The sequence below is a fragment of the Arvicanthis niloticus genome, chromosome 4 (genome assembly GCF_011762505.2).
Source record: "Arvicanthis niloticus isolate mArvNil1 chromosome 4, mArvNil1.pat.X, whole genome shotgun sequence".
Lineage (NCBI taxonomy): Eukaryota > Metazoa > Chordata > Mammalia > Rodentia > Muridae > Arvicanthis > Arvicanthis niloticus.
The window spans coordinates 119,767,309-119,772,927 of NC_047661.1; the positions used below are offsets into that span (position 1 = coordinate 119,767,309).

The window sequence follows — 5,619 nt, forward strand, 5'->3', positions numbered from 1 at the left end:
TCGCATGTAAGCCAAGAATGGAGAAACACTCCTAGAGTAATGGAAGGATTTTTAAATTCTCTACTTTCTATCAGAGACTAATTCTATGTGATTTAGTGGAAAGGTGGAAGATATTTCTGGTCCAGTCACCAGCTTTAATTAGTTGTTTTTCAACCAATATATTTTCTTCCTTTCTTGGGGCTCCATATGTGCTCCACTGAGATAGGAATTTATGCCTTCGCCGAGACACAGTAACCAAGCGCAAGCATAGAGCGTGCCTTTCGGTAGACATCACATGTGTCTGAGAGGGAGCTTGGGAGAAAGAAACTTACATCAGCTGAGGAGAGAAGAGGGCATCCTTCAGTTATTAAAGTTCCCTCGGATTCTCCCACCTCAGCATTTAGTCTTTCTTAAAAGTATGAGACTCTAGCCCCCACTTAGTGTTTTTTTGACTAGTGCAAGAGTAATGTTGCACTATATAATATATATATATAATATATATATATTCCTATATATTTATATATATAGAAAAATATATATTATATATATTATATAGCAGTTGTTTGTATATTAATAATATGTTTAGTTATTAGTTTATTTCATTGCAATATTTAAAATACCTATAGTAAACCAGTCTTTGACTTATGTAGCTTATGTTTTTTAATCCGATTTTGCCTTATGAAATCAGGTCTCCATCTTGTACATTAGTCCTTTAATTTCTAAGATTTAGTATTTTCTTCTCCTTTCCTCTTAACAAGGACTAATGGCTCTCTTTTAAAATCCTATTTTGGTTTGGTTTGTTATTTTCCTGAATTGTATGATGGTTTTAAAACTAAGTTTATGTAAGCTATGAACACGAGAGCCTTTGTAACAAATTTCAAACTCAATAAAAAGCTGTTCAAAGCACATTTTAGAGCTATTGAAACAGCTCAAGGAGTAATGTACCCACCTCACAGGCATGAGGGTCTGAGTTCAGCTCTGTAGCCCCACACAGAAGCCTAGAGCTAAGGAGTATGTTTGCAGTCTGTAACCTTACCACAGTGAGCCATTCAGGCTGACAGTGACAGGCAAATTCCAGGAGCTCTTTGGCCAGGCAGCTTAGCTGAAGCAATGACCTCCTGCTCAGTGAGAGACTCTGCCTCACAAAACAAGATGGAGAGTAATTTGGGAAGACTCTTAATGTTGACCAGTGATCTTTACATGTATGCCCATATGATCACATGCATATGATCGCATAGATGCATGAATAAGTACCTGTGACCCAAAAAAGCACATATTCAAGAAAGAGCTTGTGATGGATCTCCTCTCCTCAGACGTATTTTCTGCTGAATTCTTCTAATCAGAAACTGGAGTGATCTATCAAAATTGCATCCCCTACTGTGTTGGTTCAGATTCTTGGATAAACAGATGCCAAAACAGAATTTTAAGTGTACAAGATTTATGAAGGCTCGTGCCCGTGTGCGTGTGCAGACAGGCGATGTTGTAAGCCTCAGAAGTGGAAGAATAACACCTGGGAAAGGAGAAGATGAAAGAAAGGGGATGCAGATGTGCAAGCCTCCCCCACTGCACACAAATTAATAAAAAAACATGAAATAACATGTAATAAAAGACATGCTACTTTCTGTATTTTGCTCTCATAAGAAAAAAAATGAGAAAATTATTCTGGAATTCTCTACAAAGTTTTGGGGTAAAAAGAAACCTCGAGTACTTTTTTTGACCAAACATTTATGCACTAAAAATAAAGATCAACTTGGGGAAATAAAAACTCAGAGGCATTTCCAGCAGAATTTGGTGTGAAGGATTGAGGGTTTACATCAGAAGCACTGGGGTGAAGTCTTACCGGCTTGGATAGCTAGGATGACTTGGCATGAAGTAAGTGACCTAAAATAACAGAATTGTACTTTTAAGGCTTGAGAGGCCATCCAAATCAAGGAGGCTCCAGCACCAGAGTCATTGTCTAGAGAGCACTCATTTTTCTGATATGAAGATTGTATCTCTTCCCTAAGCACTCACGTGGTGAGAGGGACAAGGCTGCTCTCTGGAATGCCTTTCATAAGGGCATTAGCTTCAAGACAACACAGCCCTCATTACCTAATCATTCCTTCAAAGTGATACCTCCTGAGACTTTCATCTTGGGGATCATGTTTCAGCATATGAAGCTGAAGAGATGTGAAGAGCTGGACAAGAACAGACAGAAGGGAAAGGAAGGGAGAGGAGGGGAGGGGAGGACAGGGGAGGGCAGGGGAGAGCAGGGGAGGGGAGGAGAGGGGAGGGGAGGGCAGGGGAGAGGAAAGGAGAGGAGAGGAGAGGAGAGGAGAGGAGAGGAGAGGAGAGGAGAGGAGAGGAGAGGAGAGGAGAGGAGAGGAGAGGAGAGGAGAGGAGAGGAGAGGAGAGGAGAGGAGAGGAGAGGAGAGGAGAGGAACAGAGATTTAAGAGAGATGTCAGCAGATCCAAATCTGATAGACCACGTGGACAACAATGATGGGTCTGAACTTGTTGAATGCTAGAGTTGGGGACCAATCTCCCTGGCTATAATTTCTTAGTTTCTTAAAGCTGATTCTAGAGTGCAAGATACAAGTTAGATATGGTTCAAATGGCCTAATATATATAATACACATGCAAAACTATAAATGCATGACAAATATATTATAAATATATCTGATATCCAATAATGCATTCATAAACTGCAGTATATGTTTGTGTTTTGTATCTTTAATAACTTTTTTTTTTTTTTTTTGGAAAAGCTCTGCAGTCGGGTCCTTTATTTCCCTTTTGCACACTAGGCCATGAACTCGTATGGAATGGGCTCCAGCAGCTCAGGCTCTTTCCCATTTGTCCTCACAAAGTGTGCTTCTCTGGGTGGTGCAGGCTGGCGCTTCAGCTGAACCCAGGTGCCCTTCTCCTTGGCCTCCTTCTTCTTCTGGTCGTTCTCCTTCACCCGCTTCAGGAAGCTGTCTCTGCTCTTCGAGGGCTTGATGTGCTCAATCCGCACGTTGATCCTCTTGGCCAGAATCTTGCCCTTAACTTGCTTGTTTACAATGATGCCCACGGCATGCTGGGTGACATTGTAGACTCTTCCGGTTTTGCCGTGGTAACACTTGTGGGGCATTCATTTTTGAACAGTACCCATTACCTTGATGTCTACAATGTCACCCTTCTTGTAGATTCGCATATATGTGGCCAAAGGAACAACTCCATGTTTCCTAAAAGGCCTAGAGAACATATACCGGGTGCCTCTCCTCTTTCCCTTTGTGTTCGTCATTTTTAGGTTTTCTGTTGTTTTCACACTAGAAGGAAGAAAGACAAAAATCTTGTTCAGAAAATGCTGTCATTCACCCCCATTCAGCCTTGCTTTTCTGTCTTGTCACTCTAGTCTTGAGTTGATTGCTTTGAGGTTCAAAATACATATTGCTTTCCTATCTTGTCACTCCGGTCTTGAGTTGGTTATTCTGAAGTTCAAAATACCAAAAGCAAACATGCATGCGTTTGTTCATGAGAACACATCCTGTTTGTTTTGCTGTCTATTGTCTCCTCCTCTTTGACATAAGATCCCATTATGATCCATGGACCCTACTCTGGCCTTGAACTCAAAAGCTTCGTTCTGCAACCTTCTGAGTACCGATGGCATCTGTATCAACAATTTTTCTCTAATTTTAAATTTTGATTCACCTATTCCTTATCTTACAAACAATTTTCAACTATAATGTAAGGTTTTTTTTTTTTTTTTTTTTTTTTTTTTTTTGACAGTTCCAATATAAACTGAGTTTTGGTCATTTTTTCCTCCCTTTCTTTACCCACCTCTTTCCCCTTTCTTCCCCACTGAAATCTTTCTTACAAACAAGGCCTCTTTTTACTTTAAAAATGTTTTATTTATTTTTCTTTTAGGCACGTGAATACTCGTCTGCATGTATTTATATGTGCATAGAATGTTCACAGATCCCGGAAGATGGAGTTGGATTACTCTCCTAGCAGTTCCAGATAGTAAAGAACTGCTAGGTGGGTGTTGGGAATGGAAGACAAGTCCTTAGCCTGTGCTTTTAACTGCTTAGCCATTCCTCCAGCTTCCCCTTCTCCATTGATACACCCTCCCCTTAATCAGTTGAGATTGGTTGTTAGGGCTGCCTTCTTAAGCATGAGTAAGCATTGTTGTTTTTAATATCGGTAATTTAGTAGTCACTATAGCACTAAAGAGAGTGGCATCCTCTCTCAAGGCACCCATTAACTTTGTAGTCCTTCTGATGTATGGAATCAACCATATTTATTGACTTGGTCATTTTACTTGTTTTGGCATCGTTAGCAAAATTTTCAACCCTAACCTGCAGTGATATTTCTGTGTTTATGCTCTAAGTATTCAGAATGCTACTTAGATTTACTTTGTGACAGATGCTAGAGAGCACAAAAATGAGAATACAAATATTAATATCTACTTGTATTGAGAATACAACACAAACCTTGCATCTGTATCAGCAGACACCTGTGTACAGGTGTACACATTTGTGTGGAGGCCAGAGATCAACCTCAATCGCTCCTCCTTCATTTGTTTTGAGAGAGGGTCTCCCAGTGAGCATGCAGCCAACTGACCTGAGCAAGATGTGGGTGGTGAGCTCCAGAGATCTTTCTCCCTAGTGCTGGGATTACAGTTGTATACTACCAGGCCGGGCTTTCCTTTTCTAAAGAAATGCTTGAGATCCAAATTCAGGGCCTCACACTCACACACATCTTACGGATTCACCCATGGCCCCAGACAAAACAGAAAATAAGTTTTGCAATCATTTTCTGTGTCATCCCGATCCAGCCATTTGTAAAATCTAATTTCCCACACTTCAGGGTTTTCTTTCTTTATTGTCTTATGTGTTGATTTTTTTTTCTGTTTTCTTATATTTGGATAGAAACATTTCTCCTCTGTCTCTGAGTTTGAGGACAACCAGGATTAGATTCCATGTGCACACTCCTGAGAACCAAGGCTTTGGAAGTCTAAAGGACAAACTTGAGAGCTTACTTGTTGGCTTTGCGTGCATTTGGGTTCATTATATTTATTCATTTCTCTCTTCATCCTTGAGGGTTTTTTTTTTTTTTTTTCTGGTTCTCTGACTTTCTTTTTTGTATGGAGCCAATTTGAAGAATAAGAAGAAGAGTTATTAACAGCTCATCAAGTTAACTGGGAACTCACCAGCTCATGGAACATGGGAACAACCAGAAACTTCTGACAGGACATTTTTTTTTCTAGCGCATTTGCCTTTTAAAAAAAAAAAAAAAAAAAGAGCATTTGCCCAGAGGAAATTTGTGATAATGGCATAGAAGCAAGAACAACCAGAGTCAATTGCTCACATGGTCTGTTTGATGGGGGATTTAAGGGTGGAGAAAGCGTAAGGCAATGAACTGGGCTCCTTAGTCCTGATCCATTAGAGGGGTTGGCATGTTCCCTCCACAGCTACAGTACTAGTCTCTCTATAATGGATGCACACTGTGCACGTCCTTCAGATAAATGCATTCTCATGTAGGACTGTGCTCATTATTGGTCACTCAAATCCCCCAAAAAGAAATGTCTCTGAGTGTAAACTGTCAAAAGTTTTACTATTTTCCCATCATTTAGGGTGAAGTTGAATAATTGTGGAGTGAACTCTATTGTGTAATTAAATC

General features: G+C 40.1%; 1 pseudogene; it reads right to left on the bottom strand.

The window, feature by feature from the left end:
- Nucleotides 1-2,754: 2,754 nt before the first annotated feature.
- LOC117707422 (large ribosomal subunit protein eL21 pseudogene) lies at nt 2,755-3,241 on the bottom strand (annotated as a pseudogene).
- Between the last annotated feature and the right edge of the window lie 2,378 nt (nt 3,242-5,619).